Source organism: Lytechinus variegatus, chromosome 11, assembly GCF_018143015.1.
Source record: "Lytechinus variegatus isolate NC3 chromosome 11, Lvar_3.0, whole genome shotgun sequence".
In the NCBI taxonomy this organism is placed as follows: Eukaryota; Metazoa; Echinodermata; class Echinoidea; order Temnopleuroida; family Toxopneustidae; genus Lytechinus; species Lytechinus variegatus.
The window spans coordinates 4,314,003-4,330,122 of record NC_054750.1 but is presented as its reverse complement, the minus strand read 5'-3'; the positions used below and the strand labels follow the sequence as shown (position 1 = coordinate 4,330,122).

General features: G+C 35.6%; 1 pseudogene; it reads left to right on the top strand.

Annotated features, from left to right (window-relative positions):
- The first annotated feature begins 350 nt into the window (after positions 1-350).
- On the top strand, positions 351-14,431 carry LOC121424167 (annotated as a pseudogene).
- Positions 14,432-16,120: the final 1,689 nt, after the last annotated feature.

Genomic DNA, 16,120 nt, shown 5'->3' with positions numbered 1-16,120 from the left:
ATTTTCTCCGGCGCATTACGCCACCCTATTTCAAGATCTGTAGAAAAAAATCTTTTGTGATAAGATCCAATAAACGATAGAAAAATGGAGAAAATTGTGAAAATGTAAAGGTGGAGAGGTAAAAAAGAGGGTAGACTTAGGAAGACAGAGGGGGTGGGGATAGAGAGAGCTAGTCAGAGAGAACTCGAGGGAGGGAGGGAGAAGCGATTGAAAAGGTGTGTTAATTTTAGAGACAGAAGGATAAAGGGTGACGTATGCACATCCACCCCCATACATACACCAAAAAGAGAGAGAGAGCGAGAGAGAGAAAGGTTATTCATGTACAATCTTGCACATGACTGCGTCGGATATCGAACGACATCATACCTGGTTCTGAGTGTACTATGATAAAAAAATAGAACGTCAGCACGGCTAGGTCTTTCAAATTCCCCACGGATATTATATCTCATTTCCGTCACCCATCTTTCTTTTCCTTCTAGCTACGCCTAGTGCAAAGTCCTGATTGCAAGTTATCATATTCAAATTGTGTCACGTCGGAAGCATGAAGGACAAAGTAGGAATGAAATTGTGTTTATTTATTGTAATCTTCTGGATTCCAACAAGTAAGTAACATTGGACATGTTAGGGAAGGGGTAAATAGATTTCGAAGCTAATCATTGAATGTGGATAAATCGTGTAACGGTTAAACATCGAAATAGGGCCTTATTGCTTAACTGCATAAGGAAACTCCTTGTCAAACCTTATTGAAGTTCCCATGGCATGGTGGCAACTAGTTTTAAAAAATACTCCATGTTTGCACCCGGAAATGGCCGTTTACTCATTAGAACGTGCAATTTGTACCCAAGGGTACTTGTCTTTTTTACGTTCAGAAGGTTCAATTTTTCACCTTACCTAAATGGTACAACGTTGGGTTCAAAGTTCGGGAGCAACTGCATTTAAAAAGAGTTTTATTTGAATGTTGTACAGGTGCAAATGACATTTTTTTACACTTAGTGTATGTAAACCGACGGCCATAGACTGATCATGGGCATGATGGGGCATGGACCTATCTACGGAGGATTAATCTGTTGTTACTGCATGGGGGTGCTGAGCATTGTCACAGCACCCCCAGTAACAATAGATAATCCTCCGTGGACATATACGTCCATGTGATGGTGGAGGGGTCATTTCTCGCTATTTATTATTCAGGACGACATTTTTGCCAGTAACACTAATCTATTTTCTTATTCCAAAGTACTGGATATCAGAAATTTGAAGGACGGTGCCATATTTTAGAAATTAGAAGAAGTAGGAGACATCATATTACGGTTTTTAGATAATAGCCTACCTATCCGCAGTTGAAAATTATAATTATAAGTTTTCTACGAAGGTGCCAAAATTGTGTTCCATCATAAAACACGTCTATCACTATGACGGATATCCACGCTCCCTAGCTCCCGCGTATCATACCCGGAGGCCAAGTCCTAAACTGTCTGCAAAGTGCAGTGAACTCTGCTATATCGGTAATCTTTTTCCAAACCTCAATTCATTATTCACTTGTCCAATGCACAGGCCCAACAGCATCCGAGGCAGTTCCAGATGGCTTGGTTTACACAGAAGTCAAGAAGACACTGGTCCAAGGGTTTCAGGGTGTCCTGACATGCCGCTTCTATCGGGATCCTATCGCAGTCTATTGGGAAAAGGGCCCCGATCCAGACAATCGAGACCTGATGGTGGTTTGGCATAACGGCAAAGTATCAGGACCAAGATTCGAGGACGGATCGTATGACGTCGACCATGATTCTTCTTTGATCATCAAGGATGTATCTGCAGAAGATGCCGGTCGAATGTACTGCAAAGTTTCGAACTACAATGGCATTCTGATTGAAAACTACACGGACATAACAGTCACAGGTATAATTATGTTCCCGAGAAAAGAAGGAAAGCATAAAGTCATGACTAAAAATATCATACCCATCTTTATACTGCAAACGTGTCTATAACCACAGGATGATACTACTATGATCATTATAAACGAATGTGTGATGTGGCGTGTAATGTGACACATAATACATCGCAATGTTAAAGCGATAATTAGGTCGCTGGTTCGCTAAAGATCAATCCATCATCATCATCACCAGCAACAGCATCATCATAGTCATTACCACTAACACCACCATCCTATTTCACTATCACAACCCCCTTATAAAAAATGATAATAATAAAAGAAATATCGCCATCGGTATCTTAATGGTAGGAAATGGTGGTTAGATGGTGAATAAAAAGTAAATTGCATTCCAGCGGTGTTTCAATGGTATGTGCTTAAAGGTAAATAGTAGTTGTGTCAAATACATAAATTTATTAAAAAAGAAAGAAGTCAATTTGACGCCACGTCTAACATGTCTAATGAAAAGATGTTACATATAAAAGAAGCGGTAATTGGTTGGTTTAAAGTGTGTACTTAATGGTTAATGGTAGTTGTGTGATTGTAAACAATAAAATGAATGGTACATTGTTGTATATTATATTTCAATGGTGGTTCAGTTGTGTGTACTTATATATTGGTAAATGGTAGTTGTGTACAATGATGACCATGACTAATGGTGGTTCAATGGTGTGTGCTAGTTCATGGTAGTTTTGTGAATGGTGATCATCACGAATTATGTATGGATTATGTATATTGCATTTCAGTGGTTGGCAAAAGGTGTGTACTTAATGGTTGATGGCAGTTGTGTAAATGGTAAAGATGAATGATACAATTTTGGATATTGTATTTCGACAGTTGTGTGTACTTATACTGTATAATGGTACATGGTAGTTGTTTGAATGGTAATCCATAAGATAAATGGTACAATAATGACTATTTTAGTCCGACGGTGGCACAATGGTGTGTGCTATTCCTATAGTTGTATGGATGGTGATCATAACGAGTTTCTCCACCATCACCATCATCGTTAACATCATCGCCATCATTCTCACCACCACCACTACAAATGATACAATGATGTATATTGTATTCCGATGTTTGACAAATGATGTGCCCTTAATGGATAATGCATGGAAGTTGCGTGAATGGTTATACATGAGATAAATAGTACAAATATATATTGTATTCCAATGGTGGCTAAATGGTGCATGCTAGTTAATTGAGTGAACGGTGGTCATCACGAGTATCACCATCACCATCACTATCATCCTCACCATCATCCTTATCACCATCACTACAACCACCACCACCACTACTACTACTACTACTACTACTACTACTACTACTACTACTACTACTACTACTACTACTACTACTACTACTACTACTACTACTACTACTACTACTACTACTACTACTACTACTACTACTACTACTACTAGCAACCACCACCACCATTGCCGTATATCATCACCACCATTGCCGTATATCATCACCATAACTTTCATCACCACCACCACCACCATCACATCCACTTCCATCATCAGGATAAACATTACTATCATCAAACTGACAGGATATCCATATTTTTGTCATCATAGAACGTGATCAAAGTACGCCAAGTTGATGGTGTTGCCAAGATTAAAAAGGAATAACTGTAAGTACAATCATTGCATGGTTATCAAGCCAATTAAATGCAAAATGTTCTCTTTACACTACAGATACCCCAGTTACAACGATTCCACATGCCACCCTGCAGATGCGTGAAGCCGCCAATGGTATCCTGCAGTGCATCGTTCACATCAAGGCCGATAGAGTCTCTTGGAAAAGGGTAACTACTTCATCAGCAAATGACAGCCTGGTTGTCATTGCAAATAACAAAGACGATGCTGAAGCAAATGGAACTAATTACGACCTGGATACCTACAATATGACCCAAGATAATTCGCTCGTCATCAGGAATGTACAGGTCAACCATGGAGGTCTTTATGTCTGTGAGGCAACCGAATTTGACACAGGGATATCTTTCAGGAATGAGACATTTCTCAGCGTGGTTGGTAAGTATCACGATTCATCTAGAATGGATCCTTCCTGAGATAATATAAATGAAAAAATTTGTCATATAAAAACAGATGTATATAATACTTTATTTATTTCAAGGAATTGTTATTAGGTACTACTCACTTCGCTGAAATTTGGCCCAAAACTCGAGCTCTAAAACAATAGCAAGTTTTCGCACCCGGGAAAAGAACAAAATCAAGAACACAGTAAATATATTGAAAATGCCCGACAAATAAGTAGTTTGTCCTAATTTTTTGTCACTATATTATTTTATCATTATGAATTATTGTAAGTGATGTGTTGTTCACAAATACGAAATATCAAGTTGAATATCGGAGCTGACGAAAAATTGCAAATAGTCATGTTTGTCGAGACTCCAAGACGAGACTGTTCTTTGGATTCACCAATTTTCGACAAAGATTTCTTGGTTCTCTGTCATGAAGGGCATTTGGAAATATATTTTCTATGTTTTTGAAAGAGTTATGCGCCGCGGTGCAAAAAACTCCTTATTGCCTTTTGACGACGGAATGATAGTCACTACCGGTTACCTTGAATAGGACCTAGAGCTGTCTGCTATCTGCTATATTACTAAAATACCATACTATCAGACTAGTCACGCAAATTGGCAGCCATTATACTAATATCTAACAACCATATAAATTGCCTTACAAATTTGTAAGGCAATTTATATGGTTGTTAGATATTAGTATTACATTATAGGGTTACCATTCGAATTACAAGAATGTTTTTAAGAACCGTCTATTCAATAAATTAATACTAATGTGGGCATGGAGGCATTTCGTCTACAACTATTGTCTGGTAAATTGTCGGATCTGACAAATCACACAATTATCCCTGGTTTCGATTGGCTGATAAACAAAGGTATCTGTCTGTTAATATTGCAACTGTCGGTTAACGACTTGCATGCAATGACACATTTTTAGGAAATGGTCGCTTAATTTAAATGTTGCGTCAGTGATAAATGTTACATAGCGATTTAAAGGGAAAACCCCAAAAATGCTGTAATGACTTTAAGCATCGTAAAGTGATTGAATTTTAATAGCCAACTTCAATGATCAGTTGCATTCACTGCCAACTTTCTAATTTGTGAAATATTTTGCTTCAACATACATGTATCTTCTTATCTAGCTCAACCACTTGCACCATTTCCATCGATCCAAGAATGTGTTTCCACTGACCACTATAATTCAACAAATGAATATTGCAGTCTCGTTGCTAAAGCAGAGCTGACTCTGACATGTGAAGCTAATGGATATTACCCGGCTCTGCATCTTTATTTCCTATATGGATCAAAAGAAGTAGAACCACTGGAATCTAGAGAGTTGAATAACGCTGATGGAACCAAAAATAAAACGATCACAATCGCTGCAGTGGGAAGCAAAGAACTATACACATGTGTAGCATCTGATATACCTGGGGGTTCTGAGGATGAATCCACATCTGTCCTACTGCATGTTGAACATGATGAACGACCTGATAAACAAAATGGCGTGTTGATAATAATGATGATTTGTAAGTTTTATCACTTCACTTCATTTTTTATTTTTAGTTTTATTGCGATATATATATATATATATCAAACAACATGACATTAAGGCACTTTCAAACACCCCGCAAGTGTTTTTTTTGCCAAAGGAATGATAGTTCGTCTGGCAGGCAAGCTTTCCCCTTCTACCCAACCTGCACCATTATGTATTATTTGGCACCCTCAAGGTTTGGCTCATCAAAAATAAATGATGGGGTGGCAGTAGCTCAACCCGCAAGTGTCTGCTAAAGGGATGATAGCTAGTATCAGCCAAACATCCTCTAGGTTCCTTCCTAGCCTCCCAGCTTCATGCGATTTGAGGGAATATACAAGCTAGGTATATATGTCTCATCAAAAAAAGTGAACGGGCTGGTGATAGTTCAATCTGCGAGGTATTGTCTGCCAGGTGGATGAAAGCTCAACTGGCAGGCATTCTGACTCTACTATCAAACCTACCACCTTTTTTGGGATTCAATAAGTAATCATGTATGTCTACAGTATACGTTTATCAATATATAACCATTGTTATCCACATCGACATTGCAAAACAGGCATGAAATTTTATACATACATTACGAAATGAGACTGTGTTGGGGGTATTACATGTTGCTACCTCCGGGTTTTGGTGTCTCTGGGCAGAAACATCGCGGGTATTAATCAGGAAAGTGCTATGGTAATGTGTTTACGTCACGTCACTTTGTTCATTGTTTGGAGTCAATATGACACATCCTAATTTATCAGAGTCCAGGAAAAATATCATTCTTCCAAAATGTTCATGATCAGCTTATTATGATCGTTTTATATCTAACATATGAAATATTTTATTCATAGTCTTATGCAAAGATATCAACTTACCTTTTGATATGCAAAATATCAGTTTACTGTTATAAAAGAAAGATAGAGGGGGGCAGAACATTTTGATGACATAAAATACATTGTAATAATTAATATTGATAAAACGTTTGCTTAAATGTTGATTAGGAAAACGACAAATCGTTGATTGTGTTTGAAACACGTTTTTTTTCGCATTTGATATGTTTGTTTGTTTGTGTTTTCAGTGCTTGTGATGTTAATACTCTTCTCTTCTGTGGGTTATTTTATTTGGCGAAAAAGAAGACATCGTAAGTATCTCGATAGTAGTAAAATTGACGAAACGTTGCCTTGCCTTTCCTGACTCCATTGGCATGATGGCATATAGCTTAGGCTGTATTTTTCCGGTTTTCCACCGAAATTTGACATCGTTAGTTTATATAGATACTGATATATTGTACCCTATTATAATTCAACATATTGTTCCTATTCTTTATAACACTTATTTTTTTAAATTTAAGTTTATTTACCATCTTTGAAAATCAGCATACATACAAATCTAACATGAAATACTCATACATATTATTTAAAAAAAAATGGAGGGATACCCTTAATAAGCAAAGTGCTTGTGGGCAGGGTCCCAACACACACTATACATTCGAAGTTGACATTGATATCATAGTACAAATTATGCATTAAAATATATGTAACAATAAATACACACCCACATCCACATCAACTTATGTATAAACATAAATTAGAGAGGGAGAGAGATAGAGAGGGAAACGGAAAGAGAAGGGAGACAGTGTAGGTGTAATAAAGAGTCATGATAAGTACCATGCACAATTCCTCAAACCACCACCACGCCATAAAAGAAAAAAAAAACGGATTTGCTTTTCTGAACCCACCGTTCTCCGCCCATACAGCGCAATGGTGAATCAAGGAGGTGGAGCGGCAGTGAACATGAATGAGAGAAATAAAGAAAAGAGAATAAGAATTCAACATTGTATACATTGTAACTCAGCATGGATTCATTTTTTAGAAAAGTACAGTCTTTTTAAAGAGAGTATTTTGTTGAGTATTGTGGTAAAGGCTTTTCCACAATATGATATATTACACACGGAATGAATTTAAACCATGGAAGAGGAAACCTTCGGTTGATAAAATAATTTACATTGACGAGTGTTATGATCATATACTGTTGAGTTAAGAGTAAATATCTTTGGCAAATAAGGGAATCCATCAGATAAAGGTAAAATATTCATTTTAATGAACAATGTACTTTGACAGTTGTATGGAGATGATGAAATAAGTCTTATTGATTTTTTATGGAGTATTAATAATTTAGAAAGATGACTTTTGAAAGTATGACCCCAAACTGAGTTGCATTATGTTAGGTGAGGCAATGTTAGGCTATAATACAAAGTGATAAGTATGTTTTTAGGTAATATGAATTAAAGTTTTGAAATGATTCCTATAGACCTCGAAACTTTATTACACCCATTTTTAATATGTGGTTTCCAAGAGAGATATTCATTAACCAATGTTAACTGTAGTACCTAAAAATTGAATATGTTCCACACGTGATATATCATGACCACCGATAGAAAGATTTGAGAAGTCACTTCTAACCCTCCTGTTCCTTGTTCGGAAAAAATGTTTTAGTGTTATCAAAATTCAAAGAAAGTTTATTACAACAGAACCAATCATTCGATTTTGTCATCTTCTTTATTAGTAATAGATATTAAATCATAAATATTCTTGTGATAATGTATAATGCAGGTGTCATCGGCAAATAATGAAAAACGGAATAATTTTGAAGAATTTTTAATATCATTTATGCACACGAAGAACAGGAGTGGCCAGAGAATGGAACCTTGCGGACACCATTGACGATGATATACTGATATAATGATAATAATGATATTGGTTTATTTACCCAGGGAAGCCACTTTAGTTCTGAAAACTGTTCTCCAAGCGGGCCCTGCTATTATTATCTGATATCTGTTATGCAAATAATGTTTAAACCAATCTAACGAAAACCTCTAACACAATAAGCATTCACTTTACCTAAGGTTATGTCATGGTCAGTGGTGTCAAAAGCTTTTGACAGATCCATGAATAAACCAAGACAGTAATCTCCGCCATCACTTTTTTGTGATGTAAAATTTGCAATATTTTAAACACCCATGGAAGTCGAAAAATGTTCACGAAATCCAAATTGGTCTGATATAAGGATATATTTTGCTTGAAGGTTGGAAATAATCTGTTGTGAATACTTTTTTTTTATTTTCGGGGGAAATTGTAATAATGATATGGTTCTGTAATTATCCACCATTTGACTATTATCTTTTTTGTAAACACATATTATTTTGGATATTTTTAATTTGTCAGGAACAATCCCTTGTGATAAGGATTTATTAAAAACTGCACAAAGTTGTTCAACGAGTAAACGAATTGAGTCAATTGCTCATTGAAATAGGTTGAATTGACATGTTAAAATATCTATAGGACTATTGTTATATCAAACGGGGATCTAGTATTAAACATCATAAAATGTAAGGACATTAGTGATAATTTTGTGAAATGTGAACTTAATGTTCAAATTAAACTGATTTAAACCAGATTACTAATATTTTATCTTCCTAGATACGAGATCTCCTGCCACAAAACAAGTTCGCTATGAGCCTGTTTCACTAGAAACTAGAGGTAAATATGTAAATATATTTTGTGGTAAACATAACATTAAAGGAGAGTAAACTGTGTGTGGTCTCTCATTGACTGTGTGTTTTAAATATATAGTCTTAAAATATACGTTTTCAGATATCTAGTAACAATGCAGAGAATAAATTGACCTACATGTATTTGTATAGAGAAACTAAAATGTTCTGAGAGAAAAAAATAATTGTTTTGCTACTTTATAATTACTGCGGTATAAATGAATTGAGTAGTTAATTAGCATGTTACATGTATAATTCAAGTGGACTAGACTACACTAGCATTACTAGACAACACTAGTATAATGGGTCAGGAAATTGGCTAGGTGTTAGTGGTTGAGGACTCGAGATGGAGGCTATCGGTTCGTATCTGCTTTAAATTGTCTTAGTCTGGGTAGAAATTGGTCTGCAGATCACATAAGGATCACGTCCACTCCAAGGTGACGAATGAATTGGTACATTACTACAAGATGTTTTCACTGTTACTTTTTCGTCATATTTAGGCGTGATAATTTCATTGGTGTAATACATCGTATCGGAAAAATATGTGTGATTTAAACGAGAAAAAAAAAACTCACACCAAATCCCTTCAATGGAATGTCTATTGACTCTAAACTTAAAGGTCGAGCCCACTTCAGAAAAATGTTGATTAGAATCAATAGAGATAAATCAGAAAAACGCAATGCTGAAAATTTCATCAAAATCGGATGTAAAATAAGAAAGTTATGACATTTCAAAGTTTCGCTTATTTTTAACAAAATAGTTATATGAACGAGCCAGTTACATCCAAATGAGAGAGTCGATGATGTCACTCACTCACTATTTCTTTTGTTTTTTATTGTTTGAATTATACAATATTTCAATTTTTACGAATTCGATGATTAGGACCTCCTTGCCTGAAGCACAAAATGTTAAAATAATGGAATTCCACGTGTTCAGGGAGGAATGAAACTTCATTTCACATGACAATGACGAGAAAATCAAAATATTTCATATAATAAAATACAAAAGAAATAGTGAGTGAGTGATGTCATCAGTTCCCTCATTTGCATACCGACTGAGATGTGCATATAACTGTTTGTGAAATGAAGCGAAACTTTAAAATGTCATAACTTATTTTAAATCCGATTTTGATGAAATTTTCAGTGTTATGCTTGTTGAGTTTTTCTCATTTTATTCAAATCAAGTTTTTGTTGGGTGGACTTGTCCTTTAATCATTTCATATTCAGGTGTGGATGATCTAACTAAAGAACTTCAAAATCTGAAACAACGTGTAGATGGAATCTTGGTGAAACACTACAAGAGAATCTATGGAGAAGTTGAAACGAAAACATTGCAGTTGGGAGAAGCAATTAGAGACATAAATGCTTCTCTCTTCGATAGTTACAAAATGCTCACTGATTGGCGGCAAAAAAACACACCTACATCTAGCCAATTCAGAAGGGTGATTGAAGATATATTGAATGCTGCAGACGAGTCAGGTAAATTCTATATCAAGTCCTAATATGGATAGGGACCGATGCAATTTGAAAGGGACATAAAGGTATACTTAGATGAAGTATAAAATGAAATATTTGTTTATCGCAGTTGCACAGTCCGGTACAGTTATAACTGTTATAACCGCTTTATACAACTTGGTTTACTTGATGAGTTCGAATACTTAACAACATGTTAAAAATATATGTGTATAGTTTCGGATATTTTACCCTAAAAGTCAAACAGTTTTGTGTAAGTGGAAGTTTAATTCATTGGTGTATTTAATTTTATATATCAATTTTCAAAATAGAAATCAGAAATACAAGTCAAATAAACACCTCCCCCCAAAAAAAAAAAATAATAATAATAAGCTTACGGTTGTACATGGATACAAGCAATGGCCAGAGGGAGGGTACCTTTCCCATTTTTCAAGAAGTAAGAAAAAACGGAAAGGGAATATTAAACAAAATGATCAAAGAAGATAGAAAGCCTTTGATCGTTCAAAATATATCATTCAATTAAGAAAAAAATGCACCACCTTAAGCTCCCCCATTCAATAAATAATGACGCCGTCCATCTCTAAGAGGACTTACAACATACATTTGCTAAGGGTCCGTTAAGTTTTACCATCAAATCAATACCTGCATGGTCTTAAGTATGAAATCTTATTGGTACAAATACTTTAGGATACACTTGGCCTTCGGACGAGGAGCTGAAATCGATTTCACGCCATCTTAATGAAGCATCACTGGCGAAAATCAGTAAGGAATTAAAAGTGAAAAGAGATAGCAAATCTGATTGCGCTAATGCAGGAAAGGACATTGACGACTGTATGCTGAAATGGAGAAATAAAATGGCGGAGAAAAGTTTCCTAGAGAAACATGAACTACTTCATTCAGCCATGAAATCTGCTGGATTAAAAGGTAAAATTTGACCTCGAATGATATTGCGATTAGTGATAAAGTATTTATCATTTTATTATCATTATCATTATTATTATTTATTTATTTGTTACATCATTTTCCTACATGTGGAAATAAGGTTGCAGCGCCCGGGGCGTCTTATTGGTACACTGTACCGATATCACAGTTATACATGCAAGATATACAGGATCTCGTTTGATTTACAAAAAGTGTTCGTGATATGATTTGCATATGTGAATGTTATGTGTTTATTTTTTCTAACTACACAGGTTTGGTTCCTGTGTTAAAGGGGCATTTTATGTACAAAGCTGAACTCGTGGGGATGGCTTTTCAGTTGGTTATTCATGATCTTCTACCAATCGCTAAGGCACTTGATATCCCTTTCACCAAACTGGTTTCCTGTAGACAAGAATTCCATCCATCACACCTTGGGATGGGTACCATCAACTTGCTTTCAAAACTTCTGGTAAAAATAAAAGAAGATACATCTAGTATTCTGAGCATGCAAGGAGACAGGCGAGATCTTTTCTGCACGAAGCTGGGAAAACTCCAATATCGCAACGTCGCTACTCGCGGAATGTGTGGTAAGAAATACCTTAATGTTCTTGAACAGTATAAAGTACTCGTTTTCAATGTAAAAGTATAAGTTAAGTTTCACAGCACCTAAAAGCTAGCCAAATAGCAAACAGCCCTTTTCTTTTAGTATACGACGCATTACCTATTCTTAGAGAGATGAGACCTCCACCCTGGAGAAATTCCTGTTTGACTTTCGGCATAAAACGCACACACCGTTTCGTGGTTGATTTTCTTCTTTCATCACCAGGCATACTACAAGCATACTGATTTGCGTATACATACACTCCGAACAGGAAAGTAATTGCTGAAATGTCTTACACACGTCATGTCATTATATACAATATAAATATTAAATTCATCATCGTCATCATCATCATATCAGCCATGTTCAGCCCACTGCAGGGCGAAGGCCTCCTCAAGTTGGTGCCAAAGGTGCTTGTCTTGTGCTGACGCAATCCAATTTATACCAATGAATTTTGTGAGCTCGTCACTCCATCTCAATTTCTGTCTACCCCGATTTCGTGATCCTAGCCATGGTCTCCATTCTGTGATGCGTTTGGTCCACCTATTATCATGTGATCTTGCAAGGTGGCCATATTAAATTATCTTTTTTTTATTCCAATTTCATAGTGTACGAGATGAGCTATGGTGAATTATTCCGAATCGCAGATGCTTTGAAACAAGTCAGTAAAGAAGGGCATGAACCTGTTAAGGGTAAGTGGTCGATGGAATTAGCATTTGTGTTTGATCCCGGATTTAACCCCCCCCCCCCGACTTGTTAAACACCCTCTGTATATTTTGCCGTTGAAATGTGTATTTGATTTGATTATTATGATTATACCTAATTAGTAAAACCTCTGTAAAATTAAAGGAACAAACCCCATTAAGGTATAGAATTGTCACATGAGCTGGAATTTCCATGATTCTAGAAAATTCCAGCTACATGATCTTCATGTCGATTGTGGAATAATTTCATTTATAATGTTTTATAGAAAATATGATACTAAGTGAATATGCAGTAATCAAGATAACTCTTCTTCTATATGTTTGTTCATGATTTGAACATTTGAACATTTTCTCATTCAGGAGGTGAATTGCAGAGTGATAAAACAACACTGGCATCAACGAATGACCAGAGTGACGAAGTTTGTTGTCTTGTCACACCTTCAGCATCCTCTCAGCTTGGAGACGCGGAAGAAAACGAAACCATGAAAATGATGGAGACTGGCCTGACTGGTGATTCGTTAGAAATGCCAAATAAGACGATCAAACCAGCGATTTTGCTGTCAGAAAATTTGATTACTCTTCAACGTATTCTACAGCTAAAGGATGAAGACATGACCAGCGACGTTGAAAGCTCAAATACTACTTTCACTCTGTTGAAGATATGGAAAGAGAAACCACGCCAATCTGTCTTCAACTATCGTGCAGCTTTAGCTTATGAACTACGACAAAATAAGATGTCTAGACTCGCAGATCAAGTACTTGAAGGTGGGTAAAACAATATTCCATTGACTTCTTATACATATACGATGATGTTCACTAATTATACTTCTGTACGTGTTATTTGGGATGTTATCATAATTACTTCATTGGTTTCTTTATGACAGGCAAATACATCAAGGAAGAGACGAGCCATGAATTCATTCAAAACGTTGTCGAGAGCCTGACCCGAGATCAACTGAAGAACCTTGGGAACCTACTCAAGTTCAGTAAAGGGAACTGTCATACGGAGACACCATTGGATGATATCACAAAACAGATCTGTGACTGGGTGGCACACTGGACAAAGAAGGTGAAAGGAGACTCCAAAACAGTCTTCAAGGGTTTAAATAAATTAAAAAACGATGTTTTTACCCCGAGTCCAAGGAACACAGAGATCTGAATGATAAACTTGTAGATAATGGTTTTCTTGCCCTAGCCCGTGAGGTTATGATCATAGAGCAACAACTTGCTTGGATGTGAATACAAAGTGATGGTTATGTTGTAATCACTTATATTGTACAAGGATTGTCATGTTAACAGAAGTTTGGATAAATTTTTCTGAAACCCATCTGCCTAATGAGAAGGCTGGAAAACATAACAGGAAGTTTCATAATTTTTTTTCTTAGAGAAAAGAAATTGATCCCTAAGATCTCAAAATCCCTATGTCTGTCAACTAAAGTTGCAGCATTTCTATTTCACTTGTATGTATATCTCGTCCTGATGGTGGAATTTCTTTAGTTTTAGATTAAATCATAATACAACGGTTCAAAATAATGCTGCTGCGATCCGCAGTCGTTTCTCCCATATCACTCAAGCTAGAAAAGTATCTTGCTGTCCGTATCCAAAATAATAGATATCAGCATATATCACTTTACACATGGAAAACAGTGGATGGTCATTCTCCCGTACACATGATGCAAGATTTATCTTACAATACGCTCTCAGTCTCTGATTTTCCAGTGATAAACAACTAAATGTATAAAGGAAACGTTTTTTGTAGAAAATAGGGTTAACTTTTTCATCCCAATTTCTCTGAAATGTTCTTCAACTGAGGATCTGATCCGCTCAATTGCTCGAAAGGTGTTTTCTATTCGTTTTTATTTTATTTCTATATTTCGATCATACAATGTATTTGTCTTCATCTTTTCGTCTTTTCATATAAATATTGTTAGATAATTGCTTGTATATTATTGTCATGCATCCAAAAATTTATACATAATTATGTAGACACCATAAATTATCGTTTTTCTTTATTTGTAATTCCTCACTCCTTTAACTTCTTTATCATTCCGCGCCTCTGAATATTAAATACATGCATACATACATACATTATAATACATACATTATTTCAGTGTTATTATTAATGAAATAGGGGAAAAGATCCAAATTGATTTCAACTTGTGAATTTATATTTACACTTGTGCTTGTAATGTCAGCGTACGTTTTAACGGTAAATAATGTATATATTCTTCTCATATGACTGTCTTTGTTGATATCACATTTTTAAATAAAGGATGGTGAGATTTCGATCATGGTGATTTTGCCATTGTGCGAAATACCGTGATAGCATGACTCTGCAGGGAATTATAAACAAATTTTCCGTAATAATTATTATGATGAATAGTTACCATTCTAGCCGTATGTTTTATCATAGAGGCCCTTTGTTAATATTGAGTCTGAAATATTATAATGTTATCTGTAAAGGTTTTTTTTTAAGATACAATCTTTCATCCTCCAACTACGGGGAAACAATGACTAGTATACAATATTTTTTATCAAACATTTATAATATATTTTATGTTGTGTGGAAAACATGTAAAAAGAATGTATGTAAGTAATGTATGTAAAAGAGTTATTTAAAATGATTTGATTCGTGATTGTTTTGTTCACATTATGAAATGATCAAAAGTTTTTTTTTTATTCTCTGGAATAAAGAGGAAGGAAAGAAATAAAATATTTTTGTCAAACAAGAAGAAACATAATCAAGTCCTATTAGAATACTGTGCCAAATGCCGTGAACATGGCTCGACATACATATTCATGATCATAGCTTCAGAAGTTACTTGTCAAATAGAGCTTAAAGCCCATAGGTTACAGCCAGCTTACCCACTTGGTATACTTGCTAGATTACCCTTCGATTCCTATGGGAAGGGCTCTCAATAGTTTCGTGAAAGTTAACACTGCCTAACTGTAGGTGCAGATACAACTTCATCTGGAAGTTTGTTTTACTGATGGACCACTCTGTTGCTAAGAAAAACTGACCCGTCGTGTTCTGGAACGTGTTTCGTATAATTTTCTTGAATGAGCTCGATGAGCTTTGTTAGGTTGAGAGAAGAAAATTTGTGCTGAATTTCCATTATAGATCTACCCATTTAGATATTTGTAAATATTAATAAGATCTGCCTCAATTGCGTAGATCCGCACCCAGCATGCAGCATTTACATCATGTAGTTTTATGAAATAGACTAATCATAATAGAGAGATGAATAATATTCCTGTGAGATATTCTTCTTACTGTGGTTTAATTTCTAAAACTATCCTTTCTCTTTTTAATATCTTTCACTTCTACTGCTTCTTTACTTTATCTCCATGACAAAGAACTCTTTGTATTCACTTGTAT